The sequence below is a fragment of the Vicugna pacos genome, unplaced genomic scaffold (genome assembly GCF_048564905.1).
Source record: "Vicugna pacos unplaced genomic scaffold, VicPac4 scaffold_148, whole genome shotgun sequence".
In the NCBI taxonomy this organism is placed as follows: domain Eukaryota; kingdom Metazoa; phylum Chordata; class Mammalia; order Artiodactyla; family Camelidae; genus Vicugna; species Vicugna pacos.
Window position 1 is genome coordinate 1 of NW_027328828.1, and position 27556 is coordinate 27556.

At 44.6% G+C, this 27556-nt stretch overlaps 2 long non-coding RNA genes across 2 annotated transcripts; both read right to left on the bottom strand.

Annotated features, from left to right (window-relative positions):
- Nucleotides 1-9070: 9070 nt before the first annotated feature.
- LOC140695127 (uncharacterized) lies at nt 9071-16165 on the bottom strand. Its single transcript, XR_012070829.1, has 4 exons — nt 15904-16165; nt 15313-15452; nt 10656-10874; nt 9071-9330 (listed from the first exon to the last, which is right to left on the bottom strand). It is a non-coding gene; the product is annotated as an uncharacterized lncRNA (long non-coding RNA).
- A 2417-nt stretch (nt 16166-18582) lies between these two features.
- LOC140695128 (uncharacterized) lies at nt 18583-26962 on the bottom strand. The gene is made up of 3 exons (XR_012070830.1): nt 26689-26962; nt 19262-19421; nt 18583-18857 (listed from the first exon to the last, which is right to left on the bottom strand). It is a non-coding gene; the product is annotated as an uncharacterized lncRNA (long non-coding RNA).
- Between the last annotated feature and the right edge of the window lie 594 nt (nt 26963-27556).

Genomic DNA, 27556 nt, shown 5'->3' on the forward strand with positions numbered 1-27556 from the left:
ATATGAGCAAAGCATTTTAGCCTCAGTTAGGCGTCCACTCACAGCGAGTTTGGTCATTATGATGATGAGGATGGCTGTTAACAAATTAAGCTCGACCAAACAGGAGAAATCACCTTAAAGGAGAAACATTTTAAGTCCATGAGTATTTCCTTTTGGGTGGACTGTAGAATATTCTATAGATTTTTTTTTAATAAACCAAATTTTGTCCATTAATTGTAGATTTACAGGTTCATGGACAAGTCTCCAGAAAAATAATTAGAGGCCTCTAACCTCTGAAAATTAAGATGTAAATTTAAAAAAAAAATCAGGGAAGAGATTATACCTCATTTGGGAGAGTATGTGCTTAGCATGCATGAGGCCCTCAATTCAGTCCCCAGTAACTCCATCTAAAAACTTTGTTTTTTAAGAAATAGAGAATTAAAGCAAAAGGATGGAGGAATACGGAAATTTTTAGAGACTCATCTCAGATTTAAGATACGGAAGAAACCATCCAATTCTCAGAAGAAATCTTGAGGACTATGTAAACTGGATCTGAGATGTCTAGTCTTTTAACATTATTCATGAAATCATATTACCAAGTCTTAAAACTACCTGATAACCCACAGTGGTGATACTGATCATAACAGCTACCATCACGTATCGAGCTCCGGCTAGGACTGCTCTGTTCTGACATCTCTACCCCTAAGGCCTCACCAGGCGGAGAGCACTAAATTCGGTCATTTATGAGCATCTCGTGTAAGTCCTCCATTTGTGCTTCTCACTCTCCCCTCACCAGCTCCTCTGAGGGAAGCACTGTTATCATCTTCCCCACCCGCAGATAAGGCCACTGAGGCACAGACACTAAACCCGTTCCAGGCCACATTGGAATTAAAGGACGTCTGTATTTCTGCTGTTTTGCTTTTGACAAAGGAATCTGAGATATCAATTCAAAGCAGACTGTTAAATAATCAAGTCTGTCAGGTCTTCACCTCAAAGAGCAGATACTATAAATTCCTGCTGTAGGATGAGGCTGCCGTCACAAACTGACTCAGCTTGAAATTAATATCCAAGATGAAGCAGCGGATACACGTAAATATTCACGATTGTCAAGTCTGCCCACGGGTCTGGGCCCTTCACTGCCTGAAAGGGGGTGAAATCCCCACCCGTGTCTGGGAGGGAAGCGCGGCTCTTCCCGGGCTCACCCAGGCTTCATAGGCTATTTACCCCCACAGACTAGCCTCAACGGTTAAAAGCTCTCAAGATTTTTACACCAGGCAAAACTGAAAGACATTTCTGTAGATGGAGCACTTTCTCAGGCTTAAATTTTTTTGCCTACACTCAGCCAGAGGGAGAAAAGAAACAGGACTCTACAAAGTCCTGACCCTCACCACTCACAGGAGTAGAATGACCACAGCAGAAGATGGCCCTTCACATTGCAGGATGTGAACAAAATAAAGATGCCCCAACAACAGGCACTCCCAGACACAGCGCTCAGCAGTCTTCTGCACAATCACAGTTGTGCAGCCCTCAACACCTTCTATTTCCAGAACACTTCATCAGCCCAAAAGAATCCCCCTATCACTAGCATTCACTCCGTAATCCCCCTCCACCCAGCCCCTTCCAACCATCACCTGCTCTCTGCCTCTGCATGTGCCTTTTCTGGGCTTTTCAGATCACTGAAATCAACAATATGTGGCCGTTTGTGTCTGCTTCCTTTCAATTAACATGCTGTTAGCAAGGCTTGTATATTTTGAAGTGGCATCAGCATCTCTTTATTTTTTATTTTTTTTGGAAACGTTAAAGATTATTAGAAGGTGGTAAGTACTATCAAAAAGAGTAGAGTGGAGCATAAGTGATTGTGTTTCAAAGGGAAAAGTGTGGGTTGAACAGTCAGGGTGGACTTCCCAAAACAGGTGGCATTTTTCATTTTCCTCTTTTTTTTTTCTTTTTTATTCACTCTTACGTGTGAATAATGTTCCACTACATGGAGATACTACATTCTGTTCATCCATTCAGCAGCTATGTATGGACGAGGTCCAGAAGAATGAGTGTAAGGGGTGACTAGCATGGATGGCATTTAAGCAAAGGGCAAAATGTGTTTTCAAAAAGAAGCCAACAAACAGAGGCGCAAGGAAATTCAGTGCGTTTCTGAGCAAAGTGCTTGCTTGCTTCGGCAGGACTACCGTGCAGGGCTGGGGCGGATATTGGCAGGAATCACGGTGAGGGAGTCACCTGAGAAGACATCCCACTGCAAGCAGCTCAGCCAATCCTCCTCCCTCATCCTGTATTGTTAGAGCAATGTTTCTAGGTTACTCTTATTTCAATTAATAGCATTTAACTGCACGTCTGATCATCACCATCAGACCACATTACCTCCAAGTCACAGAAAATCATTCACTGACCGGAGCAGCAACAGGACATAATGGTGATGGATTAGGGAGTCCTGCAGCATTCCAGCCTGCAGGCACAAACCCCACATGTGCCCTGGTGATGTCCAGAAAATAAAATGCATGGAAATATCTCACTGCTGGAACACGACAGCTGCCCTCAAATTGCCCGGAAATCATGCTGGCAAAGCACTACTCAACCTTCCCAGTACAAAAAAAAAAAAAAGCTAAGAAGGGAAATTTAGGCTCTTCCATTGAAAACCAGCAGCCACCACTGCCAGTATTTGAGCTGGAATGCTCCTGACTTTGAAAACCACTGCGCAGTTACATTTCAAACGTGAAACTCATATATATATACCACGTAGATGATATTGCAGTAGGATTTTTCTTTTCAAAATTTCCAGTTGCAAAATTAGCACAAGAAAGTTTATGTTTAGGCTTTAAAAAAAATCAATTATCCTCCATTTTCTTAATTTTGAACTTATTATTATTTTATAAATGGAGCTATGATGCGTATTTAAAACCTTTTGATTTCTGAAAACAAGACATTTATGACCTCACTATTTCAGAGCAAACTTTAACGATTCTTTGAGAGGTGGGGCCTGGGGTGCTCACTAACAGCTCTTTAAATACTGACAAGGATGTGCTATTAAGTAATACAAAGGCTCTAAGTCCACATTAGCTCAGAAAGCAAAGAAACCACACCAAAGACTTCCTTAAATATTTTATATATTCCTATTCTTTTGAATATTAAAGCTCTTAAAACATATGATTTTTTTTGAAAAAGACAACAGCTGTAATAATTTTCCTCTCACCAAGAAAGCAATCTTTATCAGGAATAAAAACCCCTATGGAAATCGAAATGACAGGACGTTTCTAGCTAAGTGAACATCCAGATCTGAACACAAACCTAAATCCTATCAGATCTCACTCGAAGGAGCTCTACAAAGGCCTGGGCAACCCTGGAGATTAGCTCTTTTGTTCCAAATGTTGGCTGAGCTAAGATAATCACACTAGGCATGGAAAGAGAGAAGAGGAATGTCCCCCTGGCAGCCTCCATCAGTTTTCTTCCAGCCACAAGGTGCCTCTAGGGCAGCCCCGCTAACAAGTCCCCCATAAGAAAAGCCGGCATCCACACTGCCCCTGCCGTCCCCAAGTAGCCCCGAAGCCCATATCCCAGCCTGTGAATGGTCTTCAAATGATCCCCCAGTTGGTGGCACCCTCCACCTCTTCCCCGCTACACACACACACAAAGCCACGACAGCCTTTCCAAAGCACAAATTTGATTACATCAACCCCACTTCAAACAGTTCAGAGGCTCCCTGGTAGAGTTCTAGCCCCACCCCAGACCCTGCTCGCCCAGCCTCATCTCAGTACATAGGTCCCCAGTGACCTCAGGAGCCCCCTGACCTGCTCCTACTTCCCACTTGCCTCCAGGTTCATTTTGACTGTTTCCCAAGGAAGCCTTCCCTCCCTCCAACCTCCACAATTTGTTCCTCTCTTCCTAGAACATTCTAGGCTAACTGACAACGCTAAGCTCTCAAGAAGCAAATACATTTTGCTTATTTATGTGGCTACACACTCTCTCCCCTAGACTCACTGAAGTGCACGTGTTATGAATAAATGAATGACGGGTTGGATCTCAAAGGGACAGACATACCTGCTCTCACCCGTCCCGACCCTTTTGTCTGTAGTATATCAGAAGCAAAACCAGAAGTACCTTCCCTGAGGGTCACTTCTGTTGACACCCTTCACTGCCTACTGTGTCAGTTCTAGTAAAACTCAACTTCTTCCAAAGCCCTACACCCCGGACTCTCTCCAGTGTCCTCCCCAGCAGGGGCTCCCTCCACCCTGGACCGCACAGGGCACTCTCCCCGGGTCCCCACGCCAAAAGCCTCCAGGCCTCTGCCCGGGCTGCACCTGCGACCTGAGCCACATTCTTGACTCCTTCTCTTGGCTGACTCTTACTCTGTCCTCACAACTGAATGTACAGCCCATTTCTTCCAGGAAGTTCTCTCTGATAATGTCCTTTAAGTCTTGTCTGGGCTCTATCTATAGTAGCAGTACATGGTGACCAACTGGGTGTTTGCCCGCTCCTTTGAGACCACGAACACTTGGGAACCACGTGGGAAGGAGTGAGAGATTACAAGACAGGTGGGGGAATCAAAAAGCAGAAATCACAGCCCAAGTCCCAAATTCAAGGATACTTTCTCAGAAAAAAGTATAAAATATTTCACACGTGTGCCATTTGGCTACTATTTTTGTGGCTTGTGGACAGCAAGAACTTGGTGTTCTAGCCCAAAACCCAGGTTACATGCAAAGAAATGTATATATTCTTATCCAAAGGAAACCAGAGCTGCTCAACAACAGTTTTCATTTAGAACTGAAAGGAAATTTGATAAAGACAATCTCTCTCTCTCTCTTCTTTCTTTTCTGGAATCATATAATTTTAGAAGTATTTGCGTGACTAACAGACGTCTACAGCCCGTGATTCTGCACTGAAGTGTTTGGGGCTGAGGAAGCCCAGATTACATTCACTCTGTAAATGCAATCACACCAACACACTGATAGGTGCCGTGAGTGGTGGAGCTGATGTTCCAAAGCAGGCAACATTATTCTGTAAGAGAACTCTAAATAGAAAGTAAGAAATGCAATGTCCTGTACTCAATTTCATTTGCTATATGGGCCATTAACTGATAGTATATCTTGACTAATGAAACCCAAAAATAAATTGTCAACTTCGATTTTCTTCATCTGACCGTTTTATGCTAACATCGGATATTAAACTCTCACTCCATATGGAAAGCTCAGGCCTACGCTGCAGCACAGTTACATCCCGTGGAAGAAAGCCGACCAAGGGAGAACTGGAGAGTTTCCCTTCAGAAGCTGCAAAGTCTGGTTTTGCACCTGTACACCATTTGCAACCACGTCATCATCAAAGGAGTTAGACGTTACCTCTCTGGGACGAAAATCACTGCGTGCTTCAGAACCATCAAAGAAGGCTGAGCTTTGTGAAACAGTCCAGAGGCGCTTAAATCATACTTTTTCTGAAAGGCTCCAAAACTGACCCACTTCACCATTCCAGGTATAACAGGGAAGTACTGGAAACAGTAGAGAGAACATGCCCTTGAATTCTGACAAGGCCCTGCTTGAATCCTGCTACAGCATTTACTAGTCGCTAAATGGACCAATTCTTTAACCCCTCTGAGAAGGCTTCCCAATCCCCAAAAGGGGGCTGCCACCGCCCACCTGGGAGGCATGGATGTGAATGAAACACGCAAGTAGGGCGGCCGACTGGTACCTGACACGGGGCCTGGCTAGTTTCCCTCCGCTGCCCTTCTCCCCTTTTAAACTTGCACTGTTCCCCCGGTAACGATCAAGCCCCCGGAACAGACTGCCCGTATCTTCTGTGTATCCCTGGATACATGCCTTACCCTTAGGAGGCCAGAAAAACAACTGCCTCCTCCCAAGTCACTAACAATGTTCTTAAGAGTCTGGGTATTTTTAACTCTATTTTTCAGGGAGACTATTCCAGAATTTTGCAAGCACCATTCTCCAGGTTGGCTCCCCTCCCAGTGCCCATCCCTTCTCACCTCAGATCCTCTGTCTGACTGCCTTCTGTTCATGGGAAAGCGAGTCCGGTAAGGTGGGGCTCCCTAGGCCTCCCTCCCTCCCTCACAGGTGATTGTGACTAACTTCTCCCCACTCCTCACTGCAACTCTAGCTTCTGAGGAGTCTACCCTCCCATACCCTGCAGCCTCTGCACCTTCCCAAGACGCACACGTGGCCACGACCCTCCCTTCAGATTTCTTCCTGGCTGGCCCTGCCCAGCCCCTGGCCCCTTAAGGATAACTGGCATTGCTTTGAAAATGGCAAACGCCACTGACTGACACACCAGAGCTGTATGGTCTGGGCTTTCCTCCAACCAAGACACAGCCCTGCCCCCCTCAGTCTCAGTCTGCAGCTCTCGAGATGATCTAATTCACATGCAAGGCTGTGAACACCAGCTAAGAATGACGACTCCCAACGTGTATCTCTAGTCCGGCTCCTTCACCTGAGCCCCAGGCTCATCGACCCGAGTGCCTCTTTGAAGTCCTAATTTGGATGACAAATGGCATCTTAAAAATGCCTCATGTCCACCATTTACTCTGGAATTCCATTCCTGTCAGGTATCTCCCAGACTCCCCATTTTAGTAACAGCCCCAGCACCCACCGAGGTGTCTGAGGTCACATTCAATTTCCACTGTTCCCTCCCCCAGGCCCTGCCCTGGAATCAGTCCTGTTATCTCCATCAATAAGCCCATCTCAAGTGTAGTTCTGTAGGGACCATGGCCGGAAACACACAAGCTCACAGCATGGTGCACTAACAGTCCTCCGTAGGGTGCTCCCTGGATGGGGAGGCATCTCCTGCCGCTGGTCACCTCAGAAGGCAGTGGATTCTCACACAGGAGGCCCAGGAGAAGGGACTCAAGGTTCTCCCATGGTCTGAGCTTTGAAGGGCCCGAGGTCTGGGGGAGCTCCTAATTAGCAGACACACTTGCCAATGAGCAGATGAGGATGGGGGAACCCACGCAAGGCTGTTATCACTTCAACTCATGGGCTCTCAGGAGCCATGGGAAAGGCCTGTGTCCAGTGTACAGCCCAGCCATCACAGATCCCAGCCTGCATTTGCCAACCCGGACAGCCTAGACTCCATCTACTTGCGACACTTACTTCTGTTCTGTTCCCCACCCAGAATGTGATGGACTCATTCAGATATTCTGGCCTGTCTCAAGCGAGACAAATTCAGTGAAAAATGAAGTGTCCACATTTGGACCAGAGCATGAAAGGAGAAACAAGGCCTCATGGTCAGCATGATGGTGGTGGCCAAACAATTCCACCAGGTGAGATGAACCAGGGTAGGGTTGAGAATCCAAGGTCCTGGGTTGGACAAATCATCTTCCTTCATTGTTGACTGGGGTGTTGGGGACTGACTACCACAAACTAACGACACGTTAGGGGGCCCACGTGGTGGGCGTCAGCTGCAACAGAAACGGATTCAGCTCTTTACTGCCAACATGGGTTAAAAGTAAAGGCCGAGGCAGGAAGGTCTGCACGGCTGCTGAGGCAAACCACAGACCCAGCTCTGAATGCCCACTGGCTGGAGCAGAGAGGAAGCTACGGGCCTTTTAGCAGTCCCTTTGCCCAACAGATCCATGTAAGCCAGCTACTTAGGAGAAGGCCATGTTGTCCTGATACTCAGAAAAACCAGCCTCGTAAAGGGAAAAAATAGTGGCATGGATTTTAGACCCAATTCTGCCCATTTATGAAGGCAAAGTAAAGTAAATGGCACGGGGATGTTGAATGCAAAAAAAAAAAAAATTAAAGAACCAAACGGTGACCTCTTCCTCCAACAGCGTCCCCTGCAGCTGTCACCTCCGTGGCGGCCACATCCTCACCAGTGACCGCCGGCCAGGAAGCGACGTCACGCACGTCACACAGCGACAGCCAGGAACCGCGTGCTGAGCACGTTTGTGTAAAAGCAGGAATCGAGCAAAATGCTGCAGAGTTTGACCTTACAAGTTTAAATACTCCATGAAAAGAATCCCTGAGCAGCCGACTAAATCAATTCACATCTTACTTCTTCAAAACAATGAAACAAATTTAATAAGGGCGCATTTGTCATCAAATAAAAGGAGGACCAAACATGTTCCTCAAAAGCAAGGATTTCAACAGGTATCAAACACCAGTGGGTGATGAGCTAACAAAGCAAATATTCCAAAAAATTAGAAAATAAAAAATGACTAAGATAATAGATGGATCAAAACAGCTGTTAAGTTGTTGCTTTTTAAAGCGATGGAGACTGTACGGAGGGCAATCTGGCTATTTCCAATGCAGGGTGTGCACAGCCCACATTTTCAGAAGCAACAACATGCTCACTGGGCAGTACAAGTGAAAAAGGAGTAAAGAAAAAGGAAAAGAGGAACAAGAGAAAATTAGAATCACACAAGAACAAAAATAATTTTGACTGCATGTACAAGAATTTATGTGAGTGTGTGAGGCCAGGGACGCGGGGATGGTGAGGCCCAACCTCACCTCCTGCTCAAGGGAAAGCAGGGGCCTGAGGGGAGCGGCGCTGCCGGGGGACCACAACGTGTTCAGCTCCCCTAACCAAAATTCGACCTACAAGCGACTAGGCAGCTTTTGAGCTACAAATTATTGTCGCATTTCAGTCTGGACCGTTTTACTCACTTCCACCAAGAGTAGCAGGAGAGAATGAGGCTCTGCTCCTGCACCAAAGCATTGTTTAAAAAATTAATGACTGTGGAATAGTAAAAGAAACAATGGAGTAAAAGTGACTGGAGGAGAATGTGCTTGACCCGAGCTCACTGGCCGCGTTATCTCAATGACGTTCAGATGCTGGCTGAGCCCTTATGGTACCAGAATAGACAGACCCACAAGGAGGCAGGTTTAATGCGCTGAACCACTGTGGGCTAAGTACACATCCGGCTACTCCGCCAAGTCCCAAGGGCAGACTTCAAAAGGCAAAAACAAGCTGGCATTCTCTGGTGGGTCTGCAGACTCAGAGACAAGCATTTGTTGAGCAAAAATGTCACCAGTGCCTCCTATGACAAAAGAAGTGGCACTGGCGTGGGGGCTGGGGCAGGGCTCCAGGCTTCCACTGCTCACTCACCAGTCTGTCCAGGGGGAGAAGGTGGTCCCTGCTTAGGTTTCGCTGATGCACCTACTTGACTAATGTCTGGGGCCTCAGCAGGAGTTGACAGATGAGGTGAACGGAGCGAGACTCTGTGTAGCACGGTGCTGGGAGCTATGCCCTCAGCAGTGCCCAGGCTCCTAAACATGCCAGCTCATCTCCAAGAAGCAGATGGGGAGTGCGGGCATGTAGATCACAGGGCCCTGTGAGGACAAGTACAGATCATGGCCACGACATGCCTCTCCTCTTCCTTAAGCCATAGAGGTATTTCTGGGGAGGAACAGAAAATTCATCCAGAGCCTGCTAGGTGGGCTCTCGCAGGTGGGACTAGTGTCCCCTGTGCTTCTCACTCACAGGGCTGGTCTAGACATTCTTTTTATTAATTCCCTAGCATCTTCTCCTCCAACTTACCAACAACCAGAAAGTAGGATCTGATCTTAGGTAAGTTCAAGAATCACAGAGCACCACCTCCAAAGCGGGCCCGGTAGCACATGCCAGGTCTTCTGACCGCCACCTGTGGGACCACCATGAGCCCTCTCCAGACTCAAGGACCGAGGCCGTAGGCCGGGGGGACACAGCTTCCCTCACTCACCCCAGCAAAGGGGGACCACGTCTCGGCAAAGGCATCTCACCCTCTTCAGCCCGAGGGAAAACATGATAGATATACGGGGAAACAGAGCAGAAGGTGGGGGGTAGGCAGCCCAGAAGAGCTCATCTGTACTTCCGAGGCAAAGTGGGGCCATTGACTTAATCACAGGGACAAAGTGGGAATGAACATTTCCCTGCTCTGTCCCATACACCGTGATACGCCTTTCCCTGCATAAGGAGTTCATTAGGAAGTCCCTGGCGGTGTTTCTGATGTCCTAACTTGGCATGGTGGCTGTCGGGCAGGAAGAGACGGCCTGAGCTGAAAAGGTGCTGGGCCTGGGAGGCAGGTGACAGCGGCTCCAGCCGCAGCTCAACCAGCGCCTCGTTCTGCCTCTCGGGGCTCAGCATCTCATCTATAAGCAAAGGGATGAGCATGTACCAGGACAGGCTGCGCAACAGAAATGAAATGAGAGCCATGTAAAGAAAGTTTCCCAGTTGCCACGTTTAAAATGGTAAACAAAGAAACAAACCAACAAACAAAAAACAAATACTAGAATGTGATTTTAAGAACAGATCTTACTTAATCTACTGTATGTAAAATACTATTATTTTGACATGTAATCAATATAGGAAGTAGAGAGATAGTTTATGTACTTTTACTAGACAAGCCTCAGCGTCTGATGTGCATTTGACCTACAGTACATCTCAGCTGAGTCCAGCCTCCTCCCCAGTGCTCCTAGCATGTGGCTTTGGCTACTTTATTGGACAGCAACTCCAGGGGTCCCACCATGTTCCTGGCTGTAAAGCGGGAGTAAGTGTCCACACTAACCCTAAAAGGATCTCTCTGAAATAAAGGCGGATTCACTTTGAAATGTCTGGAAACCGGCGGGCTGCACCTCCCTCCCCCCTTGGCTACAAGATTGACTTCTTCCTTGCTGATCCCTTTCTGGATGTAGGGAAGCAATCCAGCACACAGCCAAGGTGGACTGGCTTCCAGGTAAACTTACCTGCTGTCTGTGTCCAGTCCCATGAAGTCCTCCTTCTCAAACGGGATGCAGGGGAGGGGGATCTTGTCCCCAGAATTCTTGGGGCCACCATCCAGCCACTTGGACTTGAGCAAGATGAAGAGTGACTCAGTGAAGTCCTCGATCCTCTTCTCCACCACCCTGCAGTACTCTTAGATTGAAGGCAACGTCGGTGCGTGTCTGCTCGGCTACCTCCCCATGCTGCACAAAGACAAAAAGCTGAGAGTCATTAAGCGATGCACCATACAGCTCCTCTGCATGTGGAGCTTCTCGAAGGCCTTGGCAGAGAGACATTCGGTAATGGTGACAAGGCCCACGACCTTGGGGTGTTTCTGGAAGACGCTCCACCGATTCTCGGGCACATAGCGGTGCCTGTAGTGGATACAGAGTGTCCACTGGGAGCCACAAGGGCTGATATGGCTAACCGAGGTGAGTAGCTGATAGATGCAAAAGAAATTCTCCTCTGAGATGATCTCTATGGATTGGACCACAACGGGACGAGTCTGGTGGTCCTCAGCACACTGCACGTAGTCAGGGATGCTCATGTTGCAGGCCCTGCCGAGAGGGGAGAGGAGATCGAGGTACATTCTCTGCTGTGTGCTACGGGCCCATCTGGGTTGCGGTGACCTGGTGTGTACCAGCCAGAAGACAAGGGAAGCCAAAGCAAATCCAAGGGTACAGTTTGTCCTCAGAGTCTGCATATGGCTACTGTAGCTCGGATCACATTACCCAGCTTTTGGTCTAGGCTTCCTGCCTCTGCAGAGAAAGGTCATTTCTTATTTTCTATTTCCAAGCACCTAGCAAGGCCCTGATGCAAAGTCACTGCTCAAAAATGCTGAATAAAGAAATGAACAAAGGAAATGCTTCCCCAACCCCCTTCAGCAGAATATAAAGAGAAGGACCACAGTAGGATCAAAAGATCTGGATTCCTATTCAATTTATTTGAACTCCTAAGCTTCATAATAATGGATAAGAAAACTTGCCTTGGGGTAGAGGGTACTGTTCATTGGTGGAGCACATGCTTAGCATGTACGAGGTCCTGGGTTCAAACCCCAGTACCTCATTTTAAAAAATCAAACAAATAAATACACCTAATTTCCCTCCTGAAAAAGTATTTTTTAATTCAAAAGTCAAAAAACACCTTGCAATTGACACAACATTGTAAACTTGACTATACTTCAATTAAAAAAAAAGCCTTGCCTTACAAGAATATATCTGGATTACGGATGTTTGAAAATGTAAAATGCATAGGGTACCACCTGCATAAAAGGAGGTGACTGTACACATGTTCTATCCCTCCTTTATGAGTTATACTTCCTTTGGGGAGGTTATAACCTCTCAGAGCTAATTTTCTCAGATTAAAAAATATAAACATTACCTGATTCTCAGTACTGCTGAAGAATCAGATAACTCTATGAAAGCATCTGACCCACAGAGTTTACTCAATAAATGTTTGTTGAATGAATGAATAAACAAGCAAAGTGAATGCTGCTCCCTGCCACAAACCATCATAATGGTACTGCCTGGAAATCCCAAGCCCACGTTCACCCGACTCTGCATTAACAATGTGGGTGACCTGGACAGGCCTGCGTGCTTCACGAAGCCCCAGTTTAATCGTGAATAGAAATAAGGGCAATAACACAAACCTCAAATTGTTAGTGAGTCAGTAATGAATTGTACCCCAACACTGCATGATGGAACCATTAAGAAAACTGGGCAAAGGGTCCATAGGCCCTCTCCATATAATCTCTTACTACCACATGGGAATCTACATTACATCTCAAAATTAAAAGTCTAATATTTTAAAGAGGTTATCGAAGTTAGGTGAGCTCACTGTCTCAAATAAGGAACACACAGTACAAATAGGACAATGCCCAGCCCATGAGATACACTCAGTTAACATTCCCACTGAGCCCACTAGTCCCTCCAACTTCAGAGCAAGAGGATGGGTCCTCGTGGCAACAGGCCACAGCACCTGAAGCTAACAAAGCTAATGGTGTCCACTTAAAAGAGCCCCTGTCACCACCCTTGTTCTAATTTTCTATTTGTAATTTTTTTCTTTTCATTAAATTGGAACTCCAAATTGCATAGAATTCTTACCAGATATCATGATGGCAGCCCTTCAAAACCTGACCACAGAGATCATGATGGCAGCCCTTCTTGGTGAAACAATAAAATGAAAAGCCATTTCCACAAGACCTCTGTGTAAATCTACTAGGGAACTTCATCCTGGACTGAGGAAGAGGACTGGGGAGTAGGGGGTAAACTGGGACACGGAGAAATATGGGCCACCTGTCCCACAATGGACTTTAGACTCACCCTCACCCTCCAGGAACGTCTAAATACACACAGACAGAGTGCTATGGACAACAATTTTTTTTAAACAAATCCCTGAATCCCTAGCAGATCTTGTTTCTACCGAGACACAAATGTCTTATTTGTATAATGTTTCACAGAAGCCTTAAAATATTATCACCCCAACTTGACACATCAAGAAACTGAGGTAGAGAAGTTTATCACATTCTACAAGATTAGAGAGAGGCCACGTCAGACACCGTATTTAAATCCAAGTCCCTGCTCCGTTGCTCACACTAGAAAGTGTCACATACTGCCTCTTTCCTGCCCTCTCCCTGCAATAAATCTCTGAAGAGTCTTTTCTGTGTCACCTGCAATCAAAATCACATCAATTTTTCACAAAGAGCTATGTCACTCCTTGGAGGACATACCAAAATCTAAAGGGTTGGGTTGAGAGGAGATATTTGCATTTTCTGTTTCTCAAAGGAAACATGGCTTTAAAAGAAACTGAAAAGTATTTATCTAGTCTAAGCGCTCATTGTGCACAGAAAGAAACGGAGGCTCAGAGGAGAAGAGGAAAGGGCGTTATTAACAAATATTGCCTCAGTGCAGCACTAAGCCAGCCCTGGGCACTTCTGGGGGAGGATCTGGAAGGCCCAGGAAAATGAGTGTTAGAAAATAGAAAGAGAAGAAGAATATAAGGTCCCGTCTCTACACCACCATACCATGAATTTCCACCAAATTACCCAGTATGGGTGCAGCCAATAGTAAGGTTGTCTAAACAGGTTATTGAAACCTGGAATTCTCAACCATAGTGGAAATTCCAGCATTTACTGTGCTTTTTTCCCAGTTCAATCATCAATTCAGTGGGCATTCTGTACCAGGGACTACACGAGACCTGGAGTTCTCCCAAATAAAGATCTCTATTACCACGTGTGCAAACCACATAAAGGCAACCAGAAGAAAAGCGCCCACAGATAAGATGGAATTACTGAAACTGAAAGCAGCCAAAGAGCATATATTACTAGGAAAAATGGTGCTCCTATAAATGGACTCATGGACATAGAAAGCAAACTGTATTTAGCAGGCAGGAAAGGAGGGATTAACAGATACAAATTAGTAAATATAAAATAAATGACAAGGACCTGCTATATAACACAGGGAACTATATTCAATTTCTTGTAATGAGTTATACTAAAAACAATCTAAAACATATGTATATACATATGCATATGTTTATAACTGAATCTCTGCTGTACACCTGAAACTAACATTGTAAATTGACTACACTTAAATAAAAAATAATTTAAAAAATAAGTAAAAATAAAAGCAACGCCATTAAGAAAAAATAAAAGAACACTCTAATCCCCTTAGCTGTAGGTGGTGGAGAATTCTGGTTGTAAACACCAAGTCCACTGGATCACTCCAGCAATGGCTGTCACTCTTTCTGACCATCAGAGAGTCACTTGCTTCACTGAGGTTTCTTTTCTCTTCTGTGAAAGGCTACAGCTGCAACTAACGATGTATAGAATCTCATCATTCACAAGCCCAACAAGTAGTGAGGACTTCCCATGGGCCAGGCTCTGGACAGAGGAAAATATAGGGTCCGAAATATATTCATGGGTAGAAGAAGTTTGTGCCATAAAGACGTTAATTCTTCCTGTTTTGATAGACAGATTCATTGCAATTCTGATTAGAATTCCTACCAGTTTTTTCTTGGAATGTAACAAGTGAATTTATGGTCAAGATTAGCCAAGAAATTTCTTTAGAACCACCACTGGGGAGGGGTGGATAGGTCATTAATTTCCACTGCTATTTCTGAAGTGATAAAAACGTTCTGGAATAATAATGGTTGCACAACTGTGAATATGCTAAAAGCTGCTGAATTTTACCATTTAAATGGATGGACTTCATGGTGTGTGAACTATATCACAATAACGCTGTTATATGAAAAAATATTTCTTGACAAATATTTTTCTTTTTATACCACTAGTCTGTCCCACAATTTAAGAAAAACAAAAAACCAATACAAACCAAACTGTGCCAGGAGTTCTTTAGGACTGCAATATCCCTGGGTCTCCAAGGCCTCTGGTGATGCTGTTCCTGTTAACACACACTAGCTGGGCTGGGCTAGCTAGGGACTGTAACTATCTTTTTAAAATTGACTGTCACACGTTTCACCCTTGGAGAGGGAAGGAAGGAGGATATCACAGCTTCATGCCTTCAGCTCATTTTTAACAGAACCAAGCCCTGCTTTCACCACTGTTAATCCCTCTCACTATAAAAACACGTGACATCAACAAGCACCGCCATCATAACACCTGAAAGTGTTCAAGATACTTACCTGCGGCAGAAACACTGAGGGAGGAGACAGAAGCTTGCTCAGCACTGATGCTCCCTTTTCCCGACTCCACCAGGTGAAGCTGGGCGCTACAGCCAGAGGCTCTCAGTCCGGGGAGCAGCACACACGCCACTGAGCTGGTCCTGAGGGAGGGTGAAAGGGAAAGGAGGGCAGCCCTGGGGGGAGGGAAAGGGGGGGTGCGGGCTGCAGCCCCGCTCGGAGGCCAGCCCCAGCACCAGCCCAAGCCGCCCGCCCCGTCCGGGTGTGCAGACCCCGCCCGCCCGGGACACAGCCCGCCCAGTGGTGGGGACGGGTCGGCGGCCTAGGAGAGGAAGCCCGGGAGGGGAGGACTCGCGGGCGGAAGAGGGGAAGCGGACGCCAGCCGCGGACTGAGGGGAGCCCGGCTGGGCCAAGAGGCGCAGGGGCACACCTGGCCCTGGACAGCTGTGGCCGGGGCGCCGGGGCAGGTGGCGCGGGCAGAGGGGTCTGGCCCGAGCAATCCAGCTGAACACACGCTGACTGGCGCCCTGGGGGGCTGTGACACGCCGACCGCCCTCCCGCAGCCGCCTCACCCCTTTCCCGATATCCCCTCACCTTGCACTTCCACAGCCAGAGGCCCCGGCCCCAGGCAGTAGCCAAAGGCCTACAGGGCGACAGAGCTGAGAAGCCATTGGGGCCGATCCCCGGCTCGGAGCTGGAGCTTCCAACCCGCGGTCCAGCTGGCAGCAACTGCGCATGCGCAGGAGGGCCAGCGATCCGCTCTGGGTCCTGAGAGGGAAGGGGAACCGAGGGAGGGAGAATAGGGGAGGAGGAGGGGAGGCGGGGAAAAGTGGAGGGAGACACATGGACAGGAGGAGCAGAGGGAAGGCAGTTATCTGGAATTGGGAGGGGAGTAACAGAGATGGGGAGAAAGCGTTTTACCTCTTGTGGCACCCCGAAGGAGGCAGCAGTCCTGCCTATACACCCTTCTCTTACCCGTCATTGCCCACAGCTCATATTTTACGTCCCTGGCCCAGCCCTCCAGCTAAGGTCTCTGCAGAAACCCTACGGGTATCATACCCGTTGCCCCCACAAGGAGCTAGGTTTACTGTTGCTCAGGGAACCAAGCACCCGCAGGTGTTGTTTCTCAGAACTACCTTGGGAAGAGTACATATTCCCCTTTTACACGCTGGGAAACAGGCAGGCACGATCTCTGCCTTAGCTCCACTGTCCCAAATGTTGGGCTGGCAGGGAGCGGGAGGTAAAATGTCAGAGCCCCAGAAGGAGCAGACTGCCTGAGTGTTGGTGTAGAGTCCCCATCCCTCCTGGGTAAACCACACCCCAACCTCGGGGAATAATCAAGGGCTCACCGTAGGCCCCTGTGTGTGGGAGAGCTGCCCTCAGTCCCAGTGTCCAACTTGCTAGGTAGGTAGAAGTGTTATTGAGTCCAAATTCATTCTCCTCAGTGCAGGACAGGCCAGTAAGTTGGGAGACCAAGTGTTGGGGCATGGAATAGCAAGTTTCTGTAGACCTAGATGGCAAACTAATGTCCTGGAAAACCATCTCCCCAAGTCAGAATTCAGGCTGCTTTCCTATGTGCTTGGTTTTTGCAAACTTCTTGGTGTAGGAATTCCTTCTTGTTAGAATCCTTTGTTCTTGCAGCTATCTCCCTGGGTCAGATCCCTGTAAACCTCCAACAAAACAAACGTTATTTTCTATTCTGCAACGTGTTATCTTTATATGATTGGAAAAGTGTTAAATACCCTTAAAGGTCAGAGCCTTCAGAATAGGCTCTCCTGTATATTTTAGGCTCTAGGCAACATTGTTTTACAAGCAAGAAGAAGCCTAGGAGACAGAGCACAGGGTTAAAGTCAAAGGAACAGGTCTAATATGGAGTCAGATTTCTTCTTTTCTATTACTGTGGCAGAAGCCACTTGAGGATTTAAATCCCTTAAAGTTAAAAATAAGTAAAACTTTAAAGGAATTTACATACATTGGTGGGAACTTGCATAGCATATCTGGAAAAGCACACAAAGGATTGTAAACATTGGCATCTCCAGGGAGGCATGTAAGAACAGAGGATGAGGGAAAACTTCTTTCACTTGAGTATTTTTTGCTCTGTTTGAATTTTTTTAACCATATGCATATATTTCTTTTTCAGTTAAAATAAATGTGTAATGGAGCAAAGGAGTAACTAGCTCAGCAAATACAGCAGCCATAGACTCACTGAGTCATCATTTTCGATTTAAGCCAGGAAGCATTGATTGTCTCTCTCCTATGTGCCCAGTGCTGTTTTAAAACTCTTTTATATATTTTTTTAATAAAATAATAACATGCTATCCCTCACCCCTGCTCAGGGCTGGTGGGAAACCAACTGAGTTTTTATTGAGTTGTTTTCCAAGGAGTAGAGATGAGTTATAAACAGAACACAACTTCAGGGCAAAACAGGCGGACTGGTTTTCCAGCAGGCCAGATAGCGATGACGGGTTTTCAATAGAGGCGCACAGAGGCTGAGAGAGAAAGCCTCCAGGACCCTACAGAAAGCTGCCCACAGTGCCTTCTCCATGGCACTACTGAAATAGGAAAGAACAAATCTGACTCCATATTAGATCTGTTCCTTTGACTTTAAACCTGTGCCCTGTTTCCTAGGCTTAGTCTTGCTGTTTCTGCACCTTTTGTGAAACAATGTTGCCTAGATCCTGAAATATACAGGAGACCCTATTCTCAAGGCTCTGACTTTGAAGGATATTATCACTTTTCCATTCGTATAAAGATAACAAGATACAGAATAGAAAATAACATTTGCTTGTTGGAGGTTTACACGGATCTGACCCAGGTGAAGAGCTGCAAGAACAAAGGATTCTAACAACAAAGAATTCATACACCAAGTTTGCAACAACCAAGCATTCCCGCTTCCCCTTTTTAATATAAGAAGAGCCTGAATTCTGACTTGGGATGATGGTTCTCCAGGACATTGGTCTACCATCTTCTCCGCTGGCTTTACAAATTAAAGCCGCTATTTCTTGCCCCAAATCCTTGTCTCCTGATGTGTTGGCCTATAATGCACGAGTAGAACAAGCGTGGACTCGGAAACACAAACATACATTGAAAGTACGCATTTGGTATATTAAATGACCTGCTTCCACTCGTATTCCTGAGGTTTTCTTCTCTTGACCACTCCTACTATATTTATGAAAAACCTGTCATGTGGACACATTTCCTTCTCTAGCCACTACCCTTCCATGTAAAAACTGATGCCAAGAAGGCAATGGAAGTTGCTAGAAGGTATTACCTGGCCAAAAAAGAGCAGAAGTGGGTTCTGGCTGATGTTCAGGAGCAGGCCGGGGCACCTGACAAGATGTCATAAGTACGGATAGACAGCTGGGCACCAAAGGAGAAGCTTCTAAACTTCCATGAGGGAATTGTTGGATAGGAAGGAACAGTCCCAGACTATAGCTCTGATCCCACCACGAGCTTCCTGGGCAAGGCTGGGCAAGTCATTTAAATTCTCTAGACCCTTGCTGTCCAACACGGGAGCCACCAGCCACATGCAGGATTATGATGTTATTCTGTAGCCAGACAGAATTATAAATAAACACTTTATTGCAAAGGGTCAGCAGGTATAATATTTAAAAACATTATTGGTTATCTTGCCCTAACAAGTTATTTTTGTATGTCTAGCTTTCTGTGGGTTGTAATGCCTGCAACTAATGTTTCCCTTACAGTGAGGTATTTTGAAATTATAAGTTACTGGACACAGTACACTCATATCACAGTTGAAAAAAAACTGATCTAAATAAGCAAGGTGATCTGACTTAGTAGTTATGAGCAGGGGCTCTGGGGCCAGCCTGCATAAGTATTAATTCTCACTCTCCCTCCAGGGAGTTCTGTGTGAATCTTGGACAAATTATTGTTGCTGTTGTTGTTGTTGTTGTCATTGTCATTGTTATTATTTGTGCCTCTTTTTCCTTACCTTTTAAATAGCGAGGAAAATGTAGACTCTATCCCCTACAGTGTTGGCAGGATTAAATGAGTAAACGTCTGTGCTGCCCACTTCCCTGGGTTTCAGCATTCTCCAGGCAATCAGTGCCAAACGCAGTGGCATTCTCCACTGTCTTCGTCAGTCTGGGATTCTGTAACAAATTACCGTGTGTCGGGTGGCTTAAACAACCAGCATATTCCTTATGGTTTGGAGGCTGAGGCTTTCAAGGTCAATGTATCTGGGAGAGGATTGCCAGCTCGAAGATGGCTGTCTTCCCACTATCTTCATGGCCCAGAGAGGAGAGAGAAGCAAGCACTTTGGGGCCCTGTATAAGAACACTAATACCATTCATGAGGGCAATACTCTCATGACCTCATTTTATCCTACTAATCACCTCCCAAAGGCCCCGCATCCTTATATCATCAACCTGGGAGATGAGGTTTCGACATATGGATTTTGAGGGGATGCATTCAGTCCACACATCGGCTAACTCTCCCAAACATGCAGTCATCAAACCTGTAGCTAATTTCAAAATAATGTTTATATCTCTCTGCCCATTTCCATTCCTACATCTACTAACACTGAAGCCCTGCTACATTTTATTTCTTATTTTCCTTGTAGAGGTTTAATTGATTCCTCTAACTCCAAGGATTCGCTCACTCCAGTCTGCTTGACAGCCCTGCCAGGTAGGACTTCCTTAAAACACCTTCCCACTTCACCTGGTTGTTTTTTAGGTGTAAATGTCAGAATTCTCTCCACACCCCATCCTAGACCTTTAATCCCTTACACTACCGCTCACTATGTTATTTTCCTATTACCACTGTAACAAATTCCATTAAGCTTAATAGCTTAAACCAGCACAGACTTATCAGCTTATGGCTGTGGATGTCAGAGATCCAACACAGTTCTCATTGGGATAAATTCAAGATACCAGCAGGGTTCCTTCCTTCTAGAGGGTCTAGAAGAGAATGTTTCCTTTTTTTTTTTCCAGTTTACAGAGGTCACCCACCTTCCTTAGCTTGTGCCCCTCAACTTCCTCCATTTTCATGGTCAGCAGCCTTTCTGAACATTGCTCCATCGCTACACCTCCCTCTGATTTTAAACTCAGCTGGGAAATATCCTCCAATTTAAGGACCCCTGTGATTACATTCAGCCCACCTGGACAATCCAGACTACTCACCCTATTGTCTCATCTCAGGATCCCCTTGTCCCATCCCACTCAGGCAGTATGTATGTGGCTGTGACATTCACCTTGTGTAACATTTCCTCATGAGCAATTTATGGTTCAAGGCACTTATAAGTGACTTTTTGTTTTTCTTCCTTATCCTTTCTACATTCAGTTTGTCTGGTGAGATTATATGAATCCTTTTTATTTGTGCCCCTGCACTAATCTATAATAATGTATCATGGGTTTAAAGGCTAACTAATAGACAATTTAGGAGACAGAAATCCTCTAAGATTTTTAATCCTAAAATATCTGTCATCCCTTTTGCCATGTACAGTAACATGTCACAGGTGGCTACCCTGTGGCCGGGGAGGGACATGATTCTGCCATCACACTCCCCTCATTCTTACCAATGTGCTGATCAACTAACCAAGGATCTATGCTCTCCAACTCACTCACTTCCTCCTCCTTTGCATTGACTATCCTGTTCCCACCGCTTCCTTCATTCACCACATCAGGATTTCATGACCACATTCTCCCCTAAATGAAATGGGTATCTTGCATCTAATGCCTGACAGCTGTTCTTATTGTACATGCACACACTGACCTACACATAATCCCGTCCATCTCTTTATTTTCCTAGAATCTTCCAGAAGAATCAGTTCCATGATGATAATGATGATACTGACAATGATGACAGGGGCCTCTCAAGGATTCTGATAAAGAGGGAATCGATAAAGGGAGGGAATCATTGCAAAATTGCCCCAGAAACAGGCTTAAAGGTAAATAACTCTTATAGTGTTTAATGAAATTGACTAATATTTAACTATTTTTAAGACTTTATATCACTGAATTTAAAATTTTAACGGGAATTTTCATTCACCACTAACCAAGATTCAACTCTGGGACCAAAATCTAAGGATTTCTGTCTTCTAAAAAATTGTCCACTAGCCTTTTAAACACGTGATCCTTTTAAAAAGTTTAGTGCTGGGCTGAAAATAAGCAGGATTCATATAATCTCACGAGACACAGTGAATGTGGAAAGACTAAGAAATAAAAATAAAAAGCCATTCATAACGTCTTGAACTTTACGTTGCTCACAGGGGAAAATGTTTGCCAATGTGTGTGTCACATCAACATGACGACTGAGTGGGATGGGGAAGCTGATCTTCCTCATCAGTCATTTATGCTGATTTGTTAGATGCCAAAACAGTTTCCTCATTGAAATTGCTTCTAACAAGTATGGAAGAATTTAGGTTCTACCAAAAGCAGGCTGAACATTTTCCCCTGCTTTCAGGTCTCTGGACTGAATGTCCCCACAAGAAGGACATGATTATGTTTCATAGGGAAGTCTTCCTGAGAAGCAACAGGCTTTTCTAGGGCAGAACTGCAGGGCCCCCCATGGAGGGCTGGAGGAGGTCTAGAGGGGACACTGGAAAAATAGCAGGAGTGAATTCAGATACTGCTGCTCAGGTCGCCAAAGACAGCATTGCTATCTCTAAGGATATGACATTCTCCCAAATTTTCCATGAGTGAAGGAGCCTGTGAACACTAAGCAGGTTGTTAAGACACAGCAGCACATAATTTGCGTGACAACACAATTAGAGTATGATTTGATATTTGGAAAATAACTAGCCCATTGTTCTTTGAAACTGCAGCAGTAGCAATAGAAATAAAAAAGACTGAGCCGTCTTGGAGACAACAATCAATAAACAATTCTAAATCTGCAGAATTCCTTGACAATATTCAAGCAATGAGCTAGATGTGTGCTGCAGATACCTCTTACTGCAGGGCTCACTCCTGCAAAGCATAGAACTAGTTTCTCAGCACACAGAGGGAACCAAGTCAAGATTCCTAATCTTTTGAGATTTACTAAATGGCTGGAAAGATCAGACAAGTACATACAGGCAAATATGATTAAATGGAATCAAATAATATCAAATGTGATTTGAGCACAGACGAAAGGGAAATTCCTTTCACCTGGGATCTAGAGAGACTTCTTCAGAAAATGTGGCTCTGGAGACGGCCAAAGACATGGGTGGAATTTTGGCAGAACAGGATGTAAGGAATTTAAAAACTTATTCTATAATTCATATAAAAATTCAAAGGATCCCAAAAATCCAAAACAACTTTGAACAAGAAAAACAATGTTGGAAGACTTGCACTATCTGATTTTCAAACTTTTTTTTTATAAAGCTACAGTAATCAGAAATTAGGGTGTTGGTGTAAAACAGGAAAATAGAATAATGGAACACAATAGAATGTTCAGAACTAAACCAAGACTTATACAGACAATTGATTCTCAAAAAGGATGCTGTGGAGAAAGGATCTTTTCAGCATGTAGTGCTGGAACAATTAGATAGTGATACGCAAAAAAAAAAAATGAACTTTGATTCACACCTCACAAAATATACAAAATTTACCTCAAAATGGATCATAGATCTTAATAGGAAATCTAAAACTATAAAACAGCTAGGAGAACAAGCATAGGCTTAAGCTTTATGGCCTTGGGTTTGGCAAATTTTTCTTTGCTATGACACCAAAAGTATCATCTATTTTAAAAAGAAACTGATAGAGTGAACTTTATGAACATGAAGACTCTTCAATGCTCTTCTAAACACTGCTAAGCAAATGAAAAGACAAGCCATAGACAGAAGCTATTTGCAGATCATATATCTGATAATGGTCTCTCTTTGTATCTGATCCAGAATAAAGAGGTCTCAAAATTCAATAATAATTCAAACACCTGAATGAATGAGGCCAGAAAACACACTTCAGTAAAGATATCCAGATGGATAATAAGCATATGAAAAGATGCTGATTAAAGGTGTCATTAATGATTAGAGAAATACTTTTAAAAACCACAGTGAGATACTAGTTCACATACATACTAGAATGAATACAGTTAGAAAGACTGACCTTACAAGGTGCTGGCAAGGAAGTAGAGCAACCAGAACTGATACACACCACGAGGAATTTACAATAGTACAACCATTTTGGAAAAGTCTTTAACAGATTCTTTTAAAAAGGTAAACACCTATGTACCATATAATCCAGACATTCCTCATCTGGTGCTTTAGAAAGGAAAAGCATATGTCCATACAAAGACTTATAACCAAATATTCACTGCTATTTTATTTATAATAGCACAAGTTGTAAATAACCCATGCATCCATCAAGAAGTAAATGCAGAAAGAAATGATGGTCTATACAAACACTGCTCACAATAAACTCTTCAGTAAAAACTCAGCACTAAACAATACTCTACTATAAGACAAATAAGCTATTAATACAGCAACACAGATGATTCTCAAAATAATTACACTGAATGAAAGAAGTCAGACAACATAGAGTAGATACTGCATGAATCCATTCATATAAGGATCTTGAAAATGCAAACCAATATGTTGTGATAGAAAGCAGATCAATGGTTCCCAGGGGAAGAGACGGGGAGGGAGGGAGGGACAAAAAAAGTCAGGAGAGAAGCTTTGTGGGTGATGGGTATGTTCACTGTCTTGAGTGTGGTCATGGTTCCTTGGGGATATTCTTACGTCAAAACATATTAAGCTGTACACTTTAAACGTGTGAAAATTATTTTGCCAAGTATACCTCAAAGCTGTTTTAAGAAAAAAGGCACTTTAGTCCTGATCCACCTCAGCGCCTGATTGGAGTGACATGATCAGTCCCTCACACTGTCTGCCTAACGGGAAGGTAGAAAAGCTCTCACAGAAGATAACATGGATTTTTCATTTGCAATGTCTGCCATGTAATAAAGAATTTCTAGACATGCAACATGTCCAGACTATATGACAGATAACATGAGAATAAGGAGCATTAGACAAAGGATGCAAACCCCAGGTGATGTAGGCATCAGAGTTACCAATAAAGGCTATAAAATACTTTTAATATATTCAAGAAAATAAGGAAATGATGGGAGAATAGATAACAGGGTAGAGACTTTCACCAGAGAAATATACTGGAATGTATTTTTAGGAAAAATCAAACTGATACTCTAGAACTGAAGCTTTCAGCTCTGGAAACAGGTAAACAGAGCTAATTAGGATCCCTTTTAAGTAAAACTTTCAGTAATTCTGGGTAAAATATAACAACAAAGTAACACAGAGCTAACTATGGAAAGAGAAGTTCCCTGATGACAATACAAAGAGGACACTTAAAGCCCAGAGTGGTCATCTTGTGAGCTGATGCCACCGCACCCTGGAGGGAAGGGGTTTTCATCTGCACATAAATAAGGATACAATGTCCATGTAGGAAAAAGGGTCCATACCAGATGTAGAAGACTCTTCCTCTATATCTATATAGTCAGAGACAGAGATGTAAAGTGGCAGCAGAGGTCACAGTGACACAGGGCCCTGGGCCAAGGAGTGTGAGCACCTCTGCAAGCTGGGAAAGGTAGGATGATGAATCCCTCCCAAGAGCCTAGGTGTGGAACTTAGCCTTGGCCACTCCTTGGTTTTAGCCCACTGACATTGACTTTGCACTACTGCACCCTAGAACAGTGAGAAGATGAATGTGTATTGCTTTAAGCCACTGAGTCTGTGGTCCTTTGTTACAACAGCAATAGGAAAGGAACTCAGGAACCAATATGAACTTGAACCACAGGCTGCCTTCTGTGCTGGCAGGGAGTCCTTTGTCTCTGATCCTGGGGGAGTGTCCTGTCCTCTGGCAGCATCCACAAACTACCTCATGCTAACTTGGCAGTTTGCAGAGGGTTAAATCTTATCCCTGCACAGTTCTTGATATTTAGTTAATAAAAATGATGGTGTCATCATGGGTATTTTTCCATCTTTTAAATACCCTTCAGTCTTCTAATAAAGCTACTTCTAATTAAGAGACCATGTAAATAGTTTTCAATCTTCATAATAAATAACTGTGGTTTTATCTGGTTACTTAAATTATGAATAATAATGTTCACATTTGTAAAAGTTATTAAAATCAACATTGTTTAATGAAAATATCATTTCTTTTCGCATGAACATGTATTAACTACAAGAAATGTTCCATGCTTTCTTCTACGATTTACTGTTAGAGCCTTAAAGAATAATATTTTCCTCAAAAGATATTACGGCAAAGGGATTTCTTTTGGTGGAACTGTTCCGGCATCAAATCTGGTGCATGTCTCAGGCCACTGGCAACATAGAGATGATAGAAATTAGGAGGCATTATAAACACAGAATCATTTTTAAAGGAATTAAAAAAACTGGATGTGTGTAAACAAAGAATCAGAGAATATTCTGGTGAAATAAATGTATTTTTCAGCTTAAGCAAGACATGGGGTGAATAAATCTGAAATGAAAAAACCACCCAGAGATTAGCAGCGAGTCATGCATGCAGTGTGAATGATCAAAACCAAGTTGTTTCCAAACCAGTGTGCAGGCTTGATGCCTTCATGAATCAAATCTGTGTGGCACCAGGCCACCTCGAATACATGTTGATGAGGTATTTATAAGCCCTTCACCATCCCAAATCAAAGCCCACGCACGAGCCACAAGACCATCACCTACACATTTGGAAAACACACAACATGGTGAATAGCACTTTTCTTGTTCAGTAGCCGGTGGCAGCGAACTGTCAGCAGACAGAGATACAGGGACACAGAGGCACCTCCCCTCACTCAGCTGATAAACTTCCGTGCATCCCTGGGGACAGGATTGTCATAAAATGCACCATGGATTGATCCTCCTCCTAGGAAAGGAACCGTAGTGCTGTCATTAGGTTTGAGCAGGGGTGGGTGGCGGATCTCAGAAGAGTTGTTTCAGCACACCAATAGAATTCTTGGCCACCGTGACCACGAAAGACAAGTCCCCTGCCATCCCGGTAGGCACTTGGGCTCCTGACAAAAGCTGGGCTCAGTAAAGGGTTGAGTAGAAGGCACAGACCTGAGGGATGCCCCAGCAATAGGCAGGAGGTAGGGCCTGGTTTATACTGCTCTGGGTGTATCCCAGACTCATCCGAATACGAAATCAGAAATTTGCAAAACAGCAGAGCTGGGGTGGATCATCTACTCCAGACTCCTCACCTTACAGTTAAAAGGGTGGCAACCCTGACAGGCAAAGCAACGTGCTAAAGGCAGAGCGTGGAAGTGGCAGTGCCAGATGAAACGCAGCGTGCAACCCCCGTTCAAGGCCGCTGACTCTGACGACGGGGCCAAGGTTTCCAATGAGGAGAATAAGACAGTGTAAATACTTTGTTCCCCCTAAAACCCCAAATGTTTTTTAAAGGCACAAAAACTCACCTTAACTAGATCTCTTCTGAGGGGGCTCTCTTCTGCTTCTTCGTCTTTCTGTCTCCATTTCCCTCTCTCAGACACAAACACATTCAGTTTTGTGAAAGGGGACTTCCTTCCATACAAAGACAGACTTCACATCTTCAGAAAGATACCTGAGAAAGCACGTTTCTCAATTCAAGTCTTTGTGTGAGTTCTGGGCAACTGGCTTATTTTCTAGAACAATCGGTAGTTACAAAATCAGGAAATCATCTTCCACAAAGGCAGAGTTCTGGTCCGTGTTGATAAAGTTGGGGATGTCACATTTCATGAGTCTGTTCGGCTCCTCCTCTGGCCACCTGCTGCATCTGATGGCTTCCTGGAGCCGAATAACACTGTAAAGGGCTATGGTAGGGATACCAGCTTTGGCCTTGTCCAAGTGGTCCACTTCATTGATGTAGCAGTGAAAGAGGGACCTAGATTCATCATTGCACTGCCAGAGAACACCTTGGGCAGCAGCGGTCTTCCAAAGTCTGACACAAAGCTGTTGAGTCTAAATCTCTTCTCGGGAGACTCTGCATTGCTACAAAGAAAACCAAAATAAAATATCGTTCACAGTGTAGCTCGGTGACCTGAAGAATCATAGTTTTTGCCATCTACTGAGAGTAAATCCCTGCACAGAGCATGCTGACATGCACTGGAATTGAAAGACATCACTTCTGAACACATAAAATTAAACTCAAGGCAAAAGTCTAAAGTGAGGGCCCATGGACCATCCTAAAAAGACATCGTTCCCTGAGAATCCTCAATATTGGTGCCTCGCACACCAGTGTTTCTCCGTGGGACACTCAGATCTCTTCATCAGGATTCGTTAAAGTGCTTCTTAAAATGCAGAATC